The sequence below is a fragment of the Lacerta agilis genome, chromosome 2 (assembly GCF_009819535.1).
Source record: "Lacerta agilis isolate rLacAgi1 chromosome 2, rLacAgi1.pri, whole genome shotgun sequence".
Taxonomy (NCBI): domain Eukaryota; kingdom Metazoa; phylum Chordata; class Lepidosauria; order Squamata; family Lacertidae; genus Lacerta; species Lacerta agilis.
The window spans coordinates 9,715,396-9,738,398 of NC_046313.1; positions in this window are offsets into that span (position 1 = coordinate 9,715,396).

Genomic DNA, 23,003 nt, shown 5'->3' on the forward strand with positions numbered 1-23,003 from the left:
TGCATATGACTATACCTTACTATCGGCCTTCTTTGTTCCCCCCAAAATAATATTCCCATCTTCTTGATTGATCCTAGATTGAACCTTTCTATGTTCCCGGGTAATATCTAATTATGCCTCATGGATCTATAATGGTCCTTTGCTTTGTTGGATTGTATAATGTTTTGATTACACATGGGATCATAGAATCATAGAGTTGGAAGGGACCCCAGGGGTCATCTAGTCTAACCCCCTGCAATGCAGGAATCTCGGCTAAAGCATCCATGACAGATGGCCATCCAACCTCTGCTTAAAAACCCCCAAAGAAGGAGAGTCCACAACCTCATGAGGGAGACCATTCCACTGTCAAACACCTCTTACTGTCATATAGTTCTTCCTGATGTTTAGTCGGAATCTCCTTTCTTGGAACTTGAAGGCAGTGGTTCGAGTCCTACCCTCCAGAGCAGGAGAAAACAAGCTTGTTCCTTTTTCCATGTGACAGTCCTGAGATAGTTGCAGGTGGCTGTCATATCTCCTACTAGTCTCTTCTTTTCCAGGCTATACATACCCAACTCCCTCAACCGTTCCTCATAAGGCTTAGTTTCCAGACCCTTGATCAAAGACTCATGCTAGAACTGAAATATTAAATTGCTCTTTCCCAGTAAAATGGTGGCACTTCTGGGAAGCTTGAGTGGCACCCCTGAGGTCAATGTGTTTATACTGTACGTAAAATGAGTTGGCTTCAGATTGTTAATCACATTTAATTCCCATTGAAATCAATTGAGCCAAAGTTAGTCATGACTAACTCCGCAGAAGCTTATGACATACCGGTAATAAATGTTGGCCTTGAAAGTGCCACAAATCTCTTTGGGGTTTTTTTTCTGCAATAGACTACACGGATACCCTTCTCTATCTCCTCCCCCCACTGCCTGACAAATTCTCTTCCCACTTCCTAGCAACAATGATTTCATTAGAAAGTTGATCTAGTTTTGTCATACTTTGGCAAAGAGCAGTAATTCAAACAGAATTATCCCTCACTCAGAAAGCATTGCCTTTACTCTGAATGAGCTTTGCTTGCACTCAGTGACATTGTGTGTCCAAATTTGATTGGCCATGTGATGATGAGGCCCTGGCTATTAGGAAGAAGGCATTTTGAAGGGGGGAAATTGAGTTGAAAAGGCAACTGGTTGAAAATGTAAAAAAGATTAATTATGGTACTGTTTTCTGAAAGCCAGGATGGGAGAGGGGTGTAATCAAAGATGCATGGGGAGGGGGAAAGCACAGGTGTCTTGAATATGTGCTAAGAAAGACCTGCAATGCCATTACACAAGGGGAGGGCACTTTTTATAGGGGAGAAGGTTTTTGCAAAAAACCAAGCCTTTCATTTGACTTATTCCTACTAATTCGCTTCCAATATTCTCCTTTGCCAGTGTGGTGTAGTGGTTAAGAGTGGTAGACTTGTAATCTGGTGAACCGGGTTCGGGTCTCCGCTCCTCCACATGCAGCTGCTGGGTGACCTTGGGCTAGTCACACTTCTCTGAAGTCTCTCAGCCCCACTCACCTCACAGAGTGTTTGTTGTGGGGGAGGAAGGGAAAGGAGAATGTTAGCCGCTTTGAGACTCCTTCGGGTAGTGATAAAGTGGGATATCAAATCCAAACTCCTCCTCTTCTTCTTCTTCTTCTTCTTCTTCTTCTTCTTCTTCTTCTTCTTCTTCTTCTTCTTCTTCTTCTTGCTAATTTTGATGTTGTATCATCTGTAGCTATAAAATCACTGATTCCTTATTTCAGTATAGCATTGGGCATCGCTGCCAATGACACATGATGATATTTTTATATGACCATATTTAATAGTAGGCATGCAGCCGTATTCAATATTTAGCTGTATTTGGTGGATAGCATGCAATGGTATTTAATACGTATCAAGGCTGGGCCATGGGCAGCAGTCTAGGCTGGGAAACAGGAGTTGCGAGATAATGCCATTATTCTTCAGGCAGGACTGAAGAAGAAGTGAGACATAAAGGATTGAGCAGGAAACAGCACTGAGGAGCATGTCAGAAATCAGCACATGCAGGTCTTGCTATCCGAACACAATGTGTCCTCAGGAAAAGGCTTGTTAGGCAAGTATTTGCATAAGGAGTCAATGGTTTCCATTGATTCCTATGGGGAAATTTCTAATGTGTTCCTGACCATGGAATTTTGACCCCCCAAATGATGAAAAAGCCCTCTGAAACCTTGCAAAAGGCAAACAATGAAGGGGAAATGCTCTTTTATTTGTCCAATCTCTTGATATGGTGTCTATCAAAACAGCTGCCACAGACCATCAAAACACAAAAAGTAGAGTTTGTTTAAAGCTGATTATTTTTTTTACAGTACTACATGCAGGTCTGGCTGTTTGGATATCTGAATATGCGGCTTGTATAGAAAGCTTTGGGTACTAATTCACTATGTTTGGATAAGTGAATTTTTGTATAATGAGCATTGGAATAGTAGGACCTGGGTGTACTGTGTGTTACCTCCACCAATTGGAGGCAGTAGACTTCTAAATGTCGGTTGTTAGGATTCACAATTCGGGAGAGTGCTGTTGTGCTTGTGTCGTTCTTGTGGGGTTCCTACATGAGGGCATCTGGTTGGCTACTTTGAGAACAGGATGGTGGACTAGATGAGTCACTGGCCTGATCTAGCAGGGCTCTTACATTCTTAGAACTCGGGAACAATCCAGAACTCAAGATCAAAGAGCAAGTTAGGAATGGAGGAGAAGCCAGAGCTCAGGATCATGAAGCAAGCCAGAATGAGGACTGAAAAGCAATTCAGGTGCAAAGTGTGAGCCCAAAGTTTGGTCCCAAGGACAATAAAAGGATTTTAAAACATTCTAGACCTCAGGACAATCTTGTTGCAAAAACAAGGCTTAACTGCAACAGGAAGTCAATTTTCAGTTCTTCCTGTCGAGGAATATTCAGTGACCAGTTTGGGAGGTCCTCAAGGTTTAGGGATGAGCACACACTACTAACATTTTTGAGAATATGTCGTTTCAAATAGCAAACTCCATTTTGGAAATGATGTCTTGTAGCCGATCTTAGTCACAGAGCAGGTCCATTAATATTCGTGGTCACAACTAATTTAGGTCCGTTGCTTTCAGTGGTTCTACACTCTGAGTTTTACACGGAGTAGACTCATTGAAATCAATGGACCTAACTCAAGTCATGTTCATTAATTTCGGTGCCTCGACTCAGAAAAAAAAATTAGTTGAATGCAGTACCACTCATATTGTCCCATCTTAAAACAGATTCCCCAATTTATTTTAAAGATTTAAATACATTTGGGGTTCATTTTGGGGGTGCAGCCTTTAATCTCTCTAGCCTACTGTATCCTGTCCCCCAAACTGCTGGGGGTGTGTGTGTGGGTGTGTGCTCCCAGTGTGAATAAGTCGTTGAGACTAATTTCAGGATCCCTGCTCCATGGTGATATACATCAGCTGAACAGTTTTAATATTCCTCCAGAAGAGGGCAGTGTTAGCTACCTTCCCAGAGATTAGCCCTTCCTAGCTGCTTTGTGCCATGTGCCAAGCACACCTCCTGGGTCAGCGGAAGCGCCACTTGCATCATAAACAAGTGATACATGCACAGTGTCTGGGCCTGCCTGTTGCCCATGCTGTAAAACGTTGCAGGTCTGAGGCTGCTTGGTTTTGTGTGTGTGTGTGTCTTTTGCCCCAGCCCCCCATGCACACTTTTTGTCAATCTAAGATCGCTCAGAGTAATAAAAAAGGCGAGAGACGGAGTCGGAGACAAGCCGCCTCCCATTCCCATTTAGAAATCCCTGGAGTCAGCCTGTCTTATGTGTGCTGAGATAAGTCTGCTGCCAAGCCTGGAAGTGGCTTTCAGTTCAAGAAGGATACTGACAAGCTGGAACGTGTCCAGAGGAGGGCAACCAAAATGGTCAAAGGCCTGGAAACGATGCCTTATGAGGAACGGCTTAGGGAGCTGGGTATGTTTAGCCAGGAGAAGAGAAGGTTAAGGGGTGATATGATAGCCATGTTCAAATATATAAAAGGATGCCATATAGAGGAGGGTGAAAGGTTGTTTTCTGCTGCTCCAGAGAAGCGGACACGGGGCAATGGATTCAAACTACTGTACAAGAAAGAAGATTCCACCTAACATTAGGAAGAACTTCCTGACAGTAAGAGCTGTTTGACAGTGGAATTTGCTGTCAAGGATTGTGGTGGAGTCTCCTTCTTTGGAGGTCTTTAAACGGAGACTTGACAGCCATCTGTCAGGAATGCTTTGATGGTGTTTCCTGCTTGGCAGGAGGTTGGACTGGATGGCCCTTGTGGTCTCTTACAACTCTATGATTCTATGGCTTTGTTTCTGCGGCTTAAAATCATACCGGAGCGACGTGAACATCTGCAAATGAATGAGAGTTTCGCTTGTCAAGTTGCTGGAGAAGAAATACGACCCTGGGAGCAATTCTTTGGCCATTTCCATCCACACTGCTCTTGGTTTCTCCTTGTATCATGGAGTCAGCACAGGATGCAAAGGTGGCATTTTGGCTCCTTTGTCAACAACAACAACAAGCCACTGGATCCATAAATATGCCCCCATTTCCCTCTGCATTGGGGTAGCCAATGTGCTGCCTTCCAGTAGTTTCTGAACAACAGCTCCCATCATTCCTGACTATCGGCCATGCTAGCTAGGGCTGATGGAGGGAAGCTCTCAGACGTCAGACCGATGTTTTGTACTTCACCTGATAAATTTTATGAATCTGTGGGAAAGAGAGCAACTCCTGAGAGAAGAAGAAGAAGAAGAAGAAGAAGAAGAAGAAGAAGAAGAAGAAGAAGAAGAAGAGTTTGGATTTGATATCCCGCTTTTCACTACCTGAAGGAGTCTCAAAGCGGCTAACATTCTCCTTTCCCTTCCTTCCCCACAACAAACACTCTGTGAGGTGAGTGGGGCTGAGAGACTTCAAAGAAGTGTGACTGGCCCAAGGTCACCCAGCAGCTGCATGTGGAGGAGTGGAGACACGAACCCGGTTCCCCAGATTACGAGTCTACCGCTCTTAACCACTACACCACACTGGCTGTGAATATATTGAAAAGAAAAGTGAAGAAGAGTGTTATAAGAAAAACTGCTTCTTTTCCCTTATGGGGTATTCCAGAGCCCGTATAGAGTCCTTAAGTGGGTTCCCTATTGGTAGGAGAAAATAACAGAGGCCAACCAGAGTATATTGAGAAGCAAAGCGGCTAGTAAGCCTGATCTTTATTCAAGGGACTGTTGCAACAGGGTCCCCACTCACCATACGCAGGAGGAAGGAGAACCCTGAACCCTGAATAAGGGACTGGATGGCCCTTGTGGTCTCTTCCAACTCTATGATTCTGTGATTCTATTATTCTAAGCCCTTATATAGACGTTTGAAATTGCCCACCCTGCAGCCCAAGACCACCCAACCTAAAACATCATACATACATCACAGGAGGAGGCAGTCTACAGCAGAAATCTTTTCTGCCAGGATACCTAATAATGGTCACTGATTGCTTTACCTGGGCACCCTTTTTGTCATGGTAAATACTTTAATTCCTGGATCCAGGTCACAGGCTCACCCTAGTCATTCACAAATACACCCTTAAGACAAGATTTGTAAGCAAAAAGACAATGGGAAGGCTTTTCCCATTTGCCTCCCTTACTGCAGAGGAATATTTGAGGTCATTGGGAGAGTCAAAATGACTTCAGGGTTGCTCTCCCATACTATTTTAGACACATGGTTCATATATTTAGATATGTGTGCATTTATCAATATTTATTCTATATTTGAGACCTTAAAATTCTTATAACAACAGCTTGGTTGTCCTCTATGGGAAACAGGATTCTGACCCAGATAGACCATTGGTCTCATCCTGCAGAGCTCTTCTTTATGTTCCCATTATGCAAGAGCAGATTTATTCATTGACTTATATTCTGCTGTGTAGCCCCAAGAGGCTATCAAAGCAGCTTACAGAAGATTCCTACAGCAAAAATCACATTCAAGTCTGGTTTCAGGAACAGAATTAGCATGGCGTCCCTGTGGCCCCATGATTAATCAGGGGCCCCCTTCTTAGTCTTCCCTATTTTTCTTCAACCTCTACCCACAAGGAGTGGGGCTGAGCACAGTGGCATAGTGTGGGTTGCCAGCGCCTGGGGCCACACGGAGGGGGGGTGAGGTGGGAGAGAGGGAAATGGATGGAGGACACATGGACATTCAATTGCGCAATGGCATCCGCATTGCAGCTGCAGAGATAAGGAAAGAAGAATTGTTCTGTTGTCTGGGCAGGACACTTCCTGGTTTGCATGGAGAAGCCGTTTTCAACGGAGCCGAGGGACAGAAGTCAGCAGATGTATTAAGGCAGCACTGGGTGTTAAAATTTTGTGCCCCTAATAATTTTGCCTTAAGGGACGTGGGTGGTGCTGTGGGTTAAACCACAGAGCCTAGGGGCTTGCCAATCAGAAGGTCGGTGGTTCGAATCCCTGCGACAGGGTGAGCTCCTGTCGCTCAGTCCCTGCTCCTGCCAACCTAGCAGTTCAAAAGCATGAAGTGCAAGTAGGTAGCGCTCCGGTGGGAAGGTAAACGGCATTTCTGTGCGCTGCTCTGGTTTGCCAGAAGCGGCTTAGTCATGCTGGCCACATGACCCGGAAGCTGTACACCGGCTCCCTCGGCCAGTAAAGCCAGATGAGCGCTGCAACCCCAGAGTCGTCCGCGACTCGACCTAATTAATGGTCAGAGGTCCCTTTGCCTTTAATATTTTTGTGCCCAGGGCAACCGCCATGGAACTCACTCTGCCCATAATGCAGGCCAGCTTTCCTTTGCTGAAGTTGGCATTTGCCAGAAGAACAAGGGCCACTTGCCATGATAATAATGCTTTTGAATACTGTTTATTGGGACTCAGAAATGAAGAGAGTGCTGCTTCACTCAGGTCTTGCTTGTGTGCTTCCAACAGATATCTGGCTGATCTATGTGAGAACAGGACACTGGACTAGATGGGCTATTGGCCTGATTCAGCATTCCCATTCCTGCTTGCCTTTATGTATGTGTTTCTGCTGCTAAGGAAAAATAATAACCGTCCAGTAGCCTTCAGCTTGTCCTCGGGAGGAAGCCTTTTCGAATCAGTTCCCTTTATTTCTGAAGCCTTTCATTCATCCTCAGATAGAAAAAGAATGTGGTTATTTCCTCTGCTGAGGAGGTTCTTTGCTTTCATGGGAGGAAAGGAAGCATTAAAAAAAAAAACCAACTAAAGAAGATTCCCGTATTGTCATGTCATGTGGACATCTTCTGAGTGCCCCTGGCTGGCTCGGTGCCCCAGTATGGTTGGACGTCACAACCCCCCCCCCCCCGGGCATTACCGGTCCCTGTCTGGGCGGAAGGAGACTGGGAAATGAAGTTTCTGTCTTGCCTGGTGGCAAAACAGCCCCATTTCTCAGCATTGAGCTCAGCAAATGTGCAAGGAGCCCGGATTGTGTTACACACAGCCCTCCTGTCTCTCCTCTCCCCGATTCCCCGAGTTGTATTTGCTCGCCCCTTTCACCGCCGGGAGGAGGAGAAGAAGAAAGGATTTGAGTCACCTTCCCCAAAGCACTTCCAGTAAAAGGACCTTGACTCATGCTGCTTGCTCCCCAGACCGTGTCAGCCATCGCATGAAATAAACACAAATATCCCTCTCCCCCCCCCCCGGCCACCGCCTCAACTTCCCAACTTGCTACAACAGCAGCAATGAATGTCTCCAATGCATGAATGACTCCCCCCCCGCCTCTCCCCCCCGCCTCTCCCCCCCCCCCCGCCAGCAAACCTGTCTGTCTCCATAGGAGGATGGAGGGTGGGTTGCCAGGAATTTGAGACTCATCCGAGGGACAGTGGGAGGAGATACTTCTGATCAGAGATGTTTTTAACCAAGCAGACATCTGCAGCCTGGCTCTCTTCCTGGGAGTTGGTCAATATTGCATTGTTACAATCATTTCTTTCTCCCGGGTTGGGAAATATTGACTAGGAACTGAACTAGTCATCATTGCATTTGCAAAAAAAAAAAAAAAAAGAAGAAGGCGGAAAAGAAAAAGCCAAGTACCTGCGAGATAATTTATTCCTGCCCTGAGTGAGAATTAAAAACCCTACTTGAAAGGTCAGTGGCTGACATTTGGTTCCTTAGTGGCTCGGCAGATCTCAGCCTAGAGACTCCCGGCACGCAGCAGGGATGTGTAGGGAAACCCCCCCGAGAAATATCACGAGTATTTTATATTTAATCTTTAATGGCTTTGCAATAAAGCAATTTGATAACAAACTACCAGGGTTTATTTATAACATTTACCCGGTATATCCTGCAGTCTTTCCAAGAAATTCAGAGCAGCATAGACATTGTTTTATGGTGGTCTCCCATCATGCAGCGGCAGAGCAAGCCGATTGGGTGCCTGGGGTGGCACATGTGCCCTGCGGCTTGGGGCGGGGCCAGCCACCCATGGGGGTGGAGTCAGCCGCCCCTGGGGCGGGGCCAGCCGAGACAGGATGCTCCGAGGAGTCTGCCTGCCTCCTCCCACTCAGCCACCCTACAGCTGAGGGGGAGGTGGCGGACGAACCGTTTGGGGCAGAGCGGAGCCTGCGGGCACCTGAGCCACCACGTCACTCCCAGGAGAGACGCGTGGCTCGGGCGCGCTGCAGGCCCCACGGTAAGTGCCGCCCGGCATTTTATCACCCCCCTCAGTAGTGGCACCCGGGGCGGACCGCCCCCCTTCCTCCACCCCTGCCATCATGGGCCTTGCCTGATTCAGACTCTAACGTGGGTCCTTATTTATAGACTAAGGGCTCATCCACACATTAGCTTAAGTTGCATGTTGATCGTATTTTGCATCATAGAATCATAGAGTTGGAAGAGACCACAAGGGCCATCCAGTCCAACCCCCTGCTAAGCAGGAAACACCATCAAAGCATTCCTGACAGATGGCTGTCAAGCCTCCGCTTAAAGACCTCCAAAGAAGGAGACTCCACCACACTCCTTGGCAGCAAATTCCACTGTCGAACAGCTCTTACTGTCTGGAAGTTCTTCCTAATGTTTAGGTGGAATCTTCTTTCTTGTAGTTTGAATCCATTGCTCCGTGTCCGCTTCTCTGGAGCAGCAGAAAACAACCTTTCTCCCTCCTCTATATGACATCCTTTTATATATTTGAACATGGCTATCATATCACCCCTTAACCTTCTCTTCTCCAGGCTAAACATACCCAGCTCCCTAAGCCGTTCCTCATAAGGCATCGTTTCCAGACCTTTGACCATTTTGGTTGCCCTCCTCTGGACACGTTCCAGCTTGTCAGTATCCTTCTTGAACTGTGGTGCCCAGAACTGGACACAGTATTCCAGGTGAGGTCTGACCAGAGTACAGTGGTACTATTACTTCCCTTGATCTAGATGCTATACTCCTATTGCTGCAGCCCAGAATTGCAATTGATTTCCCCCTGGTCCGAAAGCTTTTCTCATCGTTCCACTGCTGCGCCTTGCAAAAATCTGATCTTACCTGCTGAGCTGAAGCTCGGCTAAGCAAAATCTCTCTTTGGACTTTCTGTGCATCTGTTTAGATCTGATTCTTGGGGATAAGATCAGATTTTCACAAGGCACAGCTATGGAACAACAAGACCCAGGATAATTCATTGGTGCACAATACAATTAAAATATTGGTCAGGTGGAAGTACACTATAGATGAGCGTAATATTTTCTGTGTGGTATCAAATGGGCCCAATGTGCGCTCTTCCATCCCCACCACACATCCAAATAAATAATATCCACTGATCAACACCTTGGTTACCTCTGAGAGAGCCAATCCACTGGCAGACACAAACATTGATAAGAGGTTGGAAATTTTCTGGAACTTTTCCCAGCACGCTTTTACTAATATGCACAGGAAAATTTTCCAGCTTCCTAAGAACTGGTGCCAATTGCAAATGCAACATGAGACAAGCTTGGCAGTTTCAAAGTTATAATTGATATTTTTCTTAGCAAATGGTTATTCCTAGCTAGTCCGTGAGTGAGTCAGCATCCCACCCACAATTCTTTGAGTCGCTAATGTTTATTAAAGTGTCAATAGTTCACCCTTGAGTTTAAACAATGTAAAGGAACTACATGATGCTGTCTACATAATATAACATTTCAACCACATTAAGTGTGCTTTAATTTCTCGTCTCAAATAAATCTGATCAAATACCTGTGGTGTATTGGGGCAATAAATAAAATAAAATAAAATAAAATAAAATAAAATAAAATAAAATAAAATAAAATAAAATAAAATAAAAGGAGAACTTTCTCTATCTTTAAACAAAATAAAAAATAAAAATAAAAATCTTCCAGTAGCACCTTAGAGACCAACTAAGTTTGTTCTTGGTATGAGCTTTCGTGTGCATGCACACTTATTCAGATATGTGTAAATGCACACGAAAACTCATACCAAGAACAAACTTAGTTGGTCTCTAAGGTGCTACTGGAAGAATTTTTTTTCATTTTTTATTTTGTTTTGACTATGGCAGACCAACACAGCTACCTACCTGTAACTTTCTCTCTCTTTGTTTACTAACTACAAATAAAACAAACATGCTAAATTACATCACTGACCATGTTCTTAATCAAATTACCCTGATTTATATAGGAAAATTTTGTGCGGAATTTCCCAATTCAATTCTTTTAGGGGAAGAATATACTCAAGCATCCTGTTGACAAAAGAAAGTTCATAAGGCCAAGAACCCAACTTATCAGGCCCTCAAGAAAGAGACAATCTTGTCATAAGCTAATGAGTTCCCTTACTGCTTTGTCTCTTTAGCATTTACTCATATCAATCCTCTATCCCTTTTGAAACCTTGAAGATCTTATGCAATTCAGAGAACATGTAATTGGGAGTGGTGGCACCATGAAAATTTTGGCTTCCGTGCATTAGAGAACCAGTGTGGTATAGTGATCAGAGAGCTGGGAGACCAGGGTTCAAATCTTCACTTGGCCTTGAAGCTCACCTTGCATGAGTCAGTCAGCCTAACCCAGGTTTTCCCAAACTTGGGTCTCCAGCTATTTTTTGGACTACAATTCCCACCATCCCAGACCACTAGCTAGGAACGATGGGAGTTGTAGTCTGAAAACAGCTGGAACCCCAAGTTTGGGAAACTCTAGCTAACCGATGTCACAGGGTTGTTGTCAAGACAAATTTGGGGAGGCGGGGGCCATGTATGCCCTCACGAGCTCCTTCCAGGAAATGCATCATTTGTTGTCGTGGGTTAAGTATCTCCAATGGGCAGTACGTTCCAGAATCTTTGTCCAATCTGCAACACAAAGCAGAGACAGCTCAAACTGTTGTACAGTTCAGCAGAGGTGGGTGATGTTGTTTAGAGATATAGAGATCTGTGTTTCTGAGTGGGGAATTGTTGTTGTTCAGTCGTTCAGTCGTGTCCGACTCTTCGTGACCCCATGGACCAGAGCACGCCAGGCACGCCTATCCTTCACTGCCTCCCGCAGTTTGGCCAAACTCATGTTAGTAGCTTCGAGAACACTGTCCAACCATCTCATCCTCTGTCGTCCCCTTCTCCTTGTGCCCTCCATCTTTCCCAACATCAGGGTCTTTTCCAGGGAGTCTTCTCATCTCATGAGGTGGCCAAAGTACTGGAGCCTCAACTTCAGGATCTGTCCTTCCAGTGAGCACTCAGGGCTGATTTCCTTGAGAATGGATAGGTTTGATCTTCTTGCAGTCCATGGGACTCTCAAGAGTCTCCTCCAGCACCATAATTCAAAAGCATCAATTCTTCGGCGATCAGCCTTCTTGATGGTCCAGCTCTCACTTCCGTACATTACTACTGGGAAAACCATAGCTTTAACTATACGGACCTTTGTCGGCAAGGTGATGTCTTTGCTTTTTAAGTGGGGAATAAGGTGCGGAATTAACAGATTTGCAACGTGCAACAACAAATCCAATTAAACTGGGTGGGTAACAGGCAGGCTGGTTGGCAGCCTGTGTCATAACTTGCTGATTGCCAGAAGGGGAGGACTTCAATAGCAGGGTCATGATGCTGCTGTATAAACAGATGATGCCAGGGGGAGCTGTGCTGTAGGGAGTGATATATGTTGGGGAAATGCCTGTTTTGTTGGCTGCGGGAAAGTGCTGGCTCCAAACAGCCCCATGTGATGGAATGAGGTGCCCGAGGTGTAAACTAAACCTGATGCCTCGAGCACTTTGCAGCCACTAAATATGTTAAAGAATGCAACCTGATAATTCAGAGCTGATCCAAGGGTGCTAAATCAAACATGCCGGTAGCGGGAAAGGAGACAGCCGAAAAGTTGAATCAGAACTTTATGTCTCTGGTTATGATCCCAGGCCAGCACAGTGCTGGAGTCGATAATAAATTTCCATCGTTTTGTACACTGCTGTTTTTTGGGGGGGATTTGTCCTGTTGCCCTCTATGCAATGGGGTGTTTTAGCTGAACTGTCCTGCAACCTGCGCTCTTCTAAAAGGAACATGGAAGGTGGGTGACTAACAGGGCAAATGAGGAATCCATCATAAACAGAAATAGAAAGGATCCCTTTGCAAGAGGGGCTTGTCAGCCTGTGAGGAACACAGGAGGGTGCCTTATTTCAGACTATTGGGCCATTAAGGTCAGTACAGTCTACACTGACTGTCAGTGGCTCTCCAGGAAATCAGAAAGGGATCTCTCCCAGCCCTGTCACAAATCTGGGACCTTCGGCAAACAAAGCCGATGCTCTACCACTGAGCTACAGCCCTTCCTCTATTCCCCTCACTCTCTGTTGGGGCATTCATGTATTTAGCAGAAGTTGACCGGCAGAAATTCAACAGGTGTGGTTTTTGGTAGCATAAAAAGGGAAAGCGGCCCCTGACCATTAGGTCCAGTTGTGGCCGACTCTGGGGTTGCGGCGCTCATCTTGCTCTATAGGCCAAGGGAGCTGGCGTTTTTCCCCGCAGACAGCTTCCGGGTCATGTGGCCAGCATGACAAAGCCGCTTCTGGCGAACCAGAGCAGCGCAAGGAAATGCCGTTTGCCTTCCCGCCAGAACGGTCCCTATTTTATCTACTTGCACTTTGATGTGCTTTCGAACTGCTAGGTGGGCAGGAGCTGGGACCGAGCAACGGGAGCTCACCCCGTCGCAGGGATTCGAACCGCCAACCTTCTGTTCAGCAAGCCCTAGACTCTGTGGTCCAACCCACAGCGCCACCTGGGTAGCATAGAGATCCCTTAATATCAAAAGGCTTCCTATGGTGAATTATTATTAATAATATTTCTGCCTGTCATTTCTGCCTGGGGTGCAACTAGGGCTGACTGCCGGGGGGGGAGCCAAGCCAAAATTCACCCTGGTATTTATAGCTGGCAAAATCAGGGGTGCAGGGAACAAATATTCTCTAGGAGAAGGTGAAATATTTCCAACACTTTAGAAGGAGCTTGAAAAACAGGGTGGGGGAGTCGGAAAATTCTTTCCTGAAAAATTCCTGGTCACTCGGTATGGCATGAAATTCTAGTCTTCATGTTGGTGGATGGAAGAAGCTAAGAGAGGAAGAGACGGTTACAGCAGGGAGTCAGAGCCAAATTAGAGAAGGATCCACAGTTTATTTATTCTATGTATCTAACAAGATGCTGCTGCTTGCAGTTATAGGAAATAAATGAGAAACTAAAAGGAAGCTGTGCTGCAGCTATAATGGTGAGCGCCACTGCGGAGAAACTGTTGGAGAACTTCTCCTCTGGAGAGATAGTCCTTCCAATTGCTCTGGGTGAAGAATTTTGAGAGGCCGCTTGCCCATAGCTCTATACAGCTTGTACACAGTTTGGGACTGGAGAACTTTTCTCCACCCAAGAACTGCTTTCGCTTCTTGACAACCTTCCCAGGCCCACCTGCCAGCGGTAGGTAAGATGAGGGGCAAAAGTGGGCGCCGAATGCAAATTTTACCTTGGTGCAGATGGCTAGCTTCTATGCACTGACGACAGAAGAAGCAATATCATGCCCTCCAAGTCTCCCTCTTTTCAAGTTTCTCCGCAGTGGAATGATGAAAGCTCTTCCGGCTTCTGATTTGACGCAGAATGTCCCTATTTTCCCCACCAGTCAGGGGCGTAGGAAGGGGGTGCGGTGGGGGTGGTTTGCCCCGGGTGTCATCCCAGAGAGGGGGTGACAAAATCCCCCCTGGGTGGGTTGCCGACGCACCGATCGCCCCATGGGCAGATTGCCCCGCGCCCGTGGGTAGATCACCCCGCCCCTGTGCGTGGGTCACCCTGCCCCCAGATGCACATCAACCTGCCTTGTAAGGTGAGAGAAAGGGCAAAAAATACCCTTTGTGGACAAAACAGCATAATGGACCCGTAGGAAGGTTCCTTCCTTCCTTCCTTCCTTCCTTCCTTCCTTCCTTCCTTCCTTCCTTCCTTCCAGGTTACTGCTGCTGTAAGCAAGTGGTACAGTATTAGCCGCGGCCGAGCTGGCCCTATTAGGAAACGCTGAAAAGGTCATCATAATTAAGCACAGATTTTATTTATAAAGCACCAGCCAACTCCCATATCCCTTGGCCAAGTCACTGGAGGCTCAGTACAGGCAGTTTAAAGGGACGATTAAAAGAAAGTCACGACAATATAGTTCACAGTCACCTTTCCTTAGCATATATTCCATGCTATTAATTAATGGATACTATCAGGGGGGCTGTTATCCCATGGCTGTCACTTTCTGATTGATGTGGGCAAAGGGAGCCCATGCGGAGAGGAGGAAGGCGAGATCTTCTAGCAAAATGGGCAACCTGGAGTTCATTCATCACAAATGAACTGCATCTTTAGGTAGGGCTCTGGACAGCCGCTGTCAGTCAGTGTAGAGGATACTAAGTTAGATAGGCCAATAGTCTGACTCAGTATAAGGCTACTTCCTATGATCCCAGCTCATTCTGTCCTTCAGAATCTAGACTCATGTCTGTATTGCTTTAAACGGTCATGTTTAAAGAATACTGGGAGCTGGAGTTTATTAGAGGTGCTGGGAGTTGACTCCTATTCTCCTCACAAAGCTATAATTCCCAGAGTTCCCTGGGAAAGGGGGATAAACCACTCTGACAACTGCAGCTCCATGAGGGGAATAATTTTCAGCACCCATAACAAATCACAGCTCCCAGATTTCTTTGGGGGAAGCCATGACTGTTTAAAGTGGAATAGTCTTGTTTAAAATGTGTAGTACAGATGGGGACCAGGAATGCAGTAAAGAGAATCTAGAGGGCAGTAACTGCAACATATATATTTTTTAACTCCATCATTTTCATCTGAGTCTAAGAATGCAAGAACCACTGCTTTCCCCCCTAAAATAAAATGTTTAGGGGTACTCTCATTTTGACTCAAGAAAATCACCGTGAAAGGAAATGATGTCGCCATCGGAGGTGGTAACAACAAAACTGACCAATCCCCGTGCTAGATTCCAACTCCTACTTCACACATTAAACGCTCGCTTCTGTCTGAGACTCAGGAAACACCGTGACAGGAAATGAGGCCGCCACCGGGGGTAGCAGTGGAACTGAAGATTCACCATGCTAGAGAAGAAACTAAAATTTTAGTTTCGTCTCCCCTTAGATTAACAAAATGTTTAGGGGTATGCATACCTCTGCGTCCCGTTCCCCCCACCCCCACCCCCCAAAAGCACTGGCAAGAACAAACCTGGTTCACCATCCCTGCTTCCCATAGTGGCCAACCCATCTGTCTATCCAGCAGATCCCTCATTTTGCTTTCTCTCAGCTAGCTTCCCATCCAGACAACGGCATGTATCACCATCTCTTTGTCTCTCCACTAAGCTCCCAAGGGTATGTTAAGCCCATCGATGGACATATTCAAGAGCGCTCTTGAAATTCAAAGTCAGTATCCTCACTTTCTTTGCCTTTGAAGATGACAAATAAGAATTCCCTGGCTTGTTGTTGAAATTAGCATGAAATATCTCTTTGCTCCTCCCAGCGGGTGGCAATAACGCATCCACTTCACACGGCCCGGCAAGAGTGGAATCTCTGGTGCAGGTGTCATGTTTATGGCACGCTGCGCGGTCACCCCCTATATTACATTTGCACATCACACAGTCTAGTTCCTTTCCTTCTGTTCCTGTCCCAAGTCTTTTACTTTTAGAGACGGAAGCCGTGGAGTAGTGTAGGGGGAACATGCACAACCGATCCAAGGCACAGTTGCACACCCAATGTGATTCTCCCCACTGGATCATAGCTGTTAGGACGTTCAGTGGTTGCTCATGAAGAATCAGCCAAATGCAGAACTTCTAAGCTAAGTTCTTTATTGTGCAAACTATTTACAGTGGAGCAAAAGGTTCAACATCCATCTCCTCACTCGTCAGAGTCCAGGAACGACCCTTTCCGGTTCTTTTTCCAGCAAAAAAGGCACGGGATCCTGAACCCCTGCCTGCCCCTTCCACGTCCTTCCTGTCTTCCCCTTCGGAGCGTGGGAACCTGACCCTGTTCCCTATACTGCAAACGCTCCCGCGATCCCACCGATTGCGGGGAGGGGGGTTTCCTGACAATAGCTGTCAACTTTCCCATTTTTTTGCGGGAAATTCCCTTATTCCAGCGCCGTTTCCCACTGCAAAAAAAGGGAAAGTTGACAGCTATGGCCGTTTCCCAATGCAAAAAGAAGGAAGGTTGACAGCTCTGCACTATATCTGTGCTCTGGCAGACACTGTGGTTTTGAAGAGGACGGGACAATGTCATCTACAGGTTTTAGCAAGCGCTTGGGCTAGAAGCTCTTCATGGACACCCTTCCCAGAGTGCCCCCACCATCTCCACTTCACCACTGTGACTCCTAAATCAGCAGCGGCGAACCCATGGCACACGTGCCAGACTTGGCACGCAGAGCCCTCGCTGCTGGCACATTTCCAAAATATAAGATAAAAAACAAATAAAATGGCTCCATAAATTACCATATAGCATATATCCAACACAAAAAGCAACAATTTGTTGTTGACAAAGCTGGACATATAAAGTGTCCCATTACCTTCAGTAGCTTAGGGCCTCATCAAACCTAAATCCGGCTCCGATACAGTCAACAACATTTTCAGAAAGGGCTGGGGAAGGACTGTGTCCCGGGTAGAGATGGGAAGGCCTGGGGGAAAAAATAATGGGGGGAAACGGGGGGGTCCCCATTTTCCCGCTTTTTTCCAGGCCTTCCCATCTCTAGTCCTGGGAGCAGTTGCTAGTAAGTATAAGTACTGAGCTAGATGCATCAAAAAGGATGCGGGTGGCACTGTGGTCCAAGCCACTGAGCCTCTTGGGCTTGCTAATCAGAAGGTCGGCGGTTCGAATCCCCGTGACAGAGTGAGCTCCCGTTGCTCTGCCCCAGCTCCTGCCAACCTAGCAGTTCAAAAGCACAGCAGTGCAAGTAGAAAAATAGGTACCACTGCAGCAGGAAGGTAAACGGCGTTTCCGTGTGCTCTGGTTTCCATCCCGGTATCCCGTTGTGCCAGAAGCTATTGTTAGTTCCATCATGAGATGTCCACCAGCTTCTAATCACAGATACCAGCAGCCTTCAAGCAAGCAAACCTGCCTTGTTATTGCTCCAGAGCATCCCACTGCCAGAGGACTGCCTCATTCCATTCACCAGTTTGCCTCCTCCAAGTGAAAGAAACCTGGGCAGTGCTGAATGTCACATCCATTGCCAGGTGTGTCCTGCTGGAAATAGAAAAGGGCTTTTCTTTTGGCCTGCCTTTATATCCACTCAGTTGCCAAGTGCTTTTGTGACCTCACAAGAAACCCACAGCCAATGGCAACAGCTGGGGAGGCACCATTTTCATTGCTTTGAGCTTCAGAGTAGCGGGTGGAGCTACCAGTGATTGTGTGGTTGTTTATTCAGGACACGGGTGGAGCTGTGGTCTAAACAACTGAGCTTCTTGGGCTTGCTGACCAGAAGGTTGGCAGTTCAAATCTCTGCAATGGAGTGAGCTCCCATTGCTCTGTCCCATCTCCTGCCAACCTAGCAGTTTGAAAGCACACCAGTGCATGTAGATAAATAGGTACCACTGCAGCGGGAAGGTAAACGGCGTTTCCGTGTGCTCTGGTTTCCATCCAGGTATCCCATTGTGCCAGAAGCGGTTTAGTCCTGCTGGCCACATGACCTGGAAAGCTGTCTGTGGACAAACCCTGGTTCTCTTGGCCTGAAAGCGAGATGAGCGCCCCAACCCCATATTCGCCTTTGGCTGGACTTAACCTTCCAGGGGTCCTTTACCTTACCTTTTTTTTTAACCTTTAGATAGATGAATGGCCAGACTCATTCTAAAGCAGGGGTAGGCAACATGGTGCTTCCCAGGTATTGTGGACATCTACTGTCATCCGTGGTCGAATGCCACAAGGGCACCAACATTGGTTACCTGTGGGCTAAGGCAGCTGCCCTAGGTGAAAAGGCAGTAAGAACAAGGAGCAAGGAGCATAGGAGCAGGCATTGCCAGTGGTCCCTGCTAGGACAATAGCCTCGGCAAGTGTCCAGTGATATCTACCCAAGATACCAGCCTTATGAACCGGCTCGAGAGCCTTTTAAAAACTACAGACCTTTTTATGCCCCCTCCTCGACACGCCAGCATCATGTGGTAAGAAAGCTGAAGTGTTTTCATTCTGCTACACTTTGCGAGCCCTGTAACAGGCAAGAAGCGGAACAAGGTGTAAGTCAAGTTGACGCATACATAAAGGAATAAAACCATGAATTGTGCAACCCCCCCCCCCCCGAATAATATCGCCAGGCGTCAAACCACTTTATATATCTTGGGTGGTAAACTGGGCCCTCACTTGAGGGATGGAAGGAGGAGGGCAGATGGGGAGAGAGTCTGGGGCAGCAGACAAGAAGGGATGGGTGTGAATTCTGCACGGAAGCTTCTGGTAATGGATGCCATGGTTACGGTTGCCCGAGCAACCACTGCACACATCCATTTTCCCTGCACAGGAGCTGAAAGTGAATGACAATTTGGAAAGCGGCAACCCAGAAGAATCTAGGAGGCCTTAAAGAAGATTGATAGGAAAATCAATGCCTTATATATATAAAAGACCAGGTGACTGATCCACCTGAAAGGAGGCTGTTTATTTGCCCAGCGAAGCCAGGAGGTTTGAGCAAAGGGATGGTGCATTAATTGCAGGCATCCCTCCTCCATCTTTGCGCCCTTCTCTGGGGCACCAATTTTTTTTAAATCGCCACCCAGTTCACTATCAACCCTCCCCCCCCCCCCAAAAAAAATCCACTGCCGTGTGCATGGGCTGAGGGACCAGCCATATACTTTTACTACCATTGGTTCTCCATTCAGGAAATAACAGGTTCATAAACAGACCAGACAGTCCAGAGCAGTCAACTTAGATTCCGAGCAGGCGCTCTCTCTCTCTCTCTCTCTCTCTCTCTCTCTCTCTCTCTCTCTCTCTCTCTCTCTCTGCAAGCATCTAAGGAGGCATTTCCGAGAAGCAGCCAGACCCACGATCCAGTCGCTCCCACCTCGCCTCCCAGTTCTCCCCCAATTGCTGTTTACGAGAGGGGAGCCGTTTCTCGTAACCAGGCATTTTGGAAGAGGAGTCTGCTTGATTAAAGAATCACATTGCCAGGCATGCTTTTTGGCGGTTAAGGCAAAGGGAGTCACGGCTGTTTTTCTCCTCTCCTGGAACTTCTGGGGCTGGACCAGCCGTTGGAAATGGAAGGGAAACATGTGGAGGAAGAGTGTGTTGTTGTTGTTGTTGTGTGTCTGTGTGTGCGTTGAGAGAAGGAAAGAGGGTGTGCATCTCCTCCCCCAACCCCCCAACCAACTTGCTTTCTAAACTGCACCTCTGTGCTATGTGGAGTAATATGTGAAGCACACAGAATGTTTGTGGGGGGAGCCATAAAACCCCAGAGTCCAGGGACCAAGGAAAAGCTTATGAATGTTGGGGACAGGCATTTCAATTTCGATGGGACCAGTCTTTCTGATGAGTGCTTGGAGGCAGCCCACTCCTGCTCCCGCCCCTTCCCAGTTATCTCTGCTTGACTGAAAGGGATGAACCTGCAGGGGTACCAGAAATTAACTGGCAGCAATGCAGGGCCTGTTTTAATCATCCTTCTTTCAGGATAGGCACTTTCCTCTAGTTGCAGAATGATCACATTTCTTTACTATTTGTGTGGCAGTAAGCAGGGTTCCATATATATATGTATGTGTGGGTGGTGCTGTTGGTTAAACCACAGAGCCTAGGGATTGCTTATCAGAAGGTTGGCGGTTCAAATCCCCGCGACGGGGTGAGCTCCCGTTGCTCCTGCCCACCTAGCAGTTTGAAGTGCAAGTAGATAGATAGGTACCTTTCCAGCGGGAAGGTAAAAGGCGTTTCCATGTGCTGCTCTGGTTCACCAGAAGCGGATTAGTCATGCTGGCCACATGACCCAGAAGCTGTATGCCGGCTCCCTTGGCCAGTAACGCGAGATGAGCACCGCAACCCCAGAGTCGGCCACAACTGGACCTAATGGTCCGGGGTACCTTTACCTTTAAGCAGGGTTATATAAAAAAATATGGCACATAGGCAAGCCAGTAATCCCAGAGCTCAACTTTGCAGGATTGTTGTGAAGACAAAATGGGATGAGTCTATGCATGTTGCTGTAGTCTTCCTGGATAAAGAGAAGGGTTCAGTGGTGACATAGACATAACGAGCTATAAATTAGTGAAAATAAAATGCAGAGGCCTTTATAAACTCCACCGCAACACATGCTCTCCATGAAGGAGAACACGTTAAATTGAAAAAGACTGCCCAGGCTAACTTTCGAAAGCATTGGGGCTCTTGCTCCCTCGGCATTTTGTTCCGTCGAAACTCTAAATCATTTCACTGCATTCCAAACTTCAAGCTTCTGCCCCCAACTCTTCTTCTTTGCAATGTTCAGCTACTATGCAAGGAAATGAGATTCATTCCACCAGTCAAAACAAGAGAGAGAATGAAAGAGAGAGAATGCATACGCCGATTCCCCTTAGAAAATGTTAATGTGATAGAGAAAGAAATCCATTAAAATAGTTTGATTTTTATTTCCATTCCGGGTCATTAAATCAGCAACGGGTCAGCTGCCTGAGCGTTATTAGAGCAAAAGAGCTTTTACCTCTGGATAGGAGAATCATCCCACAAACAGCAATATTGTCAGATTATCTTTGTGACAAACAAACAGTGATTAATGACATGGGAGGTCTGCTTCAGCTCTTAACAGGCTGCAGAGACAAGGATGCAATAGCAGCAGAGGCTTAGTCGTCGTGGAAGTATGGCTGTCCAGCACTAAGTGTTGCCAACTAGGGTGAATTTCAACCTTCTGCTCAATTGTCAGAGCAGGAGGATGACCTGCTGGAGAGGATCAGGTAGAATTGTGTGCTGCCATTTGTGTACTTTTTGATACGTTGGGGCACCCTCTGCACCCCGAGAAACGCTCTTTCCTTGCATCATGGATTAATATTATGTCTATCGTGCAATTAAAAACATTCAGCCGATTAATCGTTGACCTTTTAACAGATTAATCTATTATGTTCAAATAGTTTTGCTTATTGTTGAAATCTCAATATAGTACGATATAGGTACAGATTGGGAAAAAAGCATGCAATAAATTGCATGGATAATAAAACCTTTCACTTGACATTCAAGGGGAAAATCTTTTCTTTTCCTTTCTGCCAACACGAAAATGGTCTCTCAAAACCCGCATGTGTCCCTTGAATTTGAAGTCCATCCAAAATTGGCCCTTGCCAATTAATCAACTAGTGCTTTAGCTGCTGGTTGATTAATCTACTAAATACGCTGATTACAGTTTTCAGCCCTAATTCATATGCCCATCAGAGGGGGGGGAGAACATTCTGCATATGGTTAGAAGTACTGCATTCTTAGGTCCATTTTAGAAGCAACAACAGATTCCCTTCCCAAAGGAAAGGCACTCTGCAGGTGCTCAGGAGCACTCAACTCTAGCCAACCCCTGTAAACCATGTTGATTGACAGACACGTAAGTTGCCTGTCCCAATTTACAGGATGGTTGGATTGCTAGATAAATGTGTCACTCCCTCTAAACTCTGATTGCTTACGTATTCTAATCATAGCAGGAAGATCTCCAACCATTTCCCATCCATCAGCTCCCACGTAGCAAACATCTACCAGCCATGCAGGGCTATTAATATGCAATCTGCCTGACAAAAGGCTGCCAAGGAAGCATGAAGGTAGATTGTGGAGTAAGAGTGGTCTGGAAGCCACACACTATAAAGCCAGGGTAGCTAACAACATTATGCCCTCTTGATATTGTTGGATTACAACTCCCATCAGCCAACAGGCCAAGAATGAATTTTTGATCAGGATTTTGGGTCAGGCTTTCCAATTACCCTACATTTTCCACCTGTGAAAATAACTGATGCATTATATTAGGGCAAACAGCTTTGTATGTTAGACAAAATTGCATGTCTAACATGTCTATATGCACAGGAAAGATTTGCACCAAAAACGCTGATTAATTTTCACGAGAACTACAAATTACAAACTGATGTGCAAATGTGAAGGACCAAATCTGAGACGGGAGAAATAAAAACCTGAGAGAAACTGAAACTGACATATTAGCCCATTCCTATGTAGGACACATGTATATGGACACATTTCCATGTTTAAAGAAACTTTAAAAATGAGAAAATCCACCCTTAAATTTTTTATGATCCAGGCAATGTGAATGATACATAATTTGGAGGAATTATTCTCATTTCTTAGACTGATCTGAAAGATACATTTTGGTTTGTTTTGCAACAGGAGAGATGAAATATAGTGAGTGAAGTGATTTTTCTGTTAATAATTTTGATAAAATGTTTACCAGGGATGTGTGCTTTTGTGAATCAATTCTAAATTAGTTTCCATGGAACCTGATACTGTGGAAGGAAGAGAGGAATGGATGAATCAATAAAGTTGTTGGTGAAATTGCTTTTTTTTGTATTGGAGAAGCAGGGAGGAAAAAATGATCCTGCTAGAAAATTGATTGGAAGCAGATAACTATAGAGTAATGGAACGGGAATGTTATCTGTTCCCATCTCCCAAACCAGGACAGGATTCT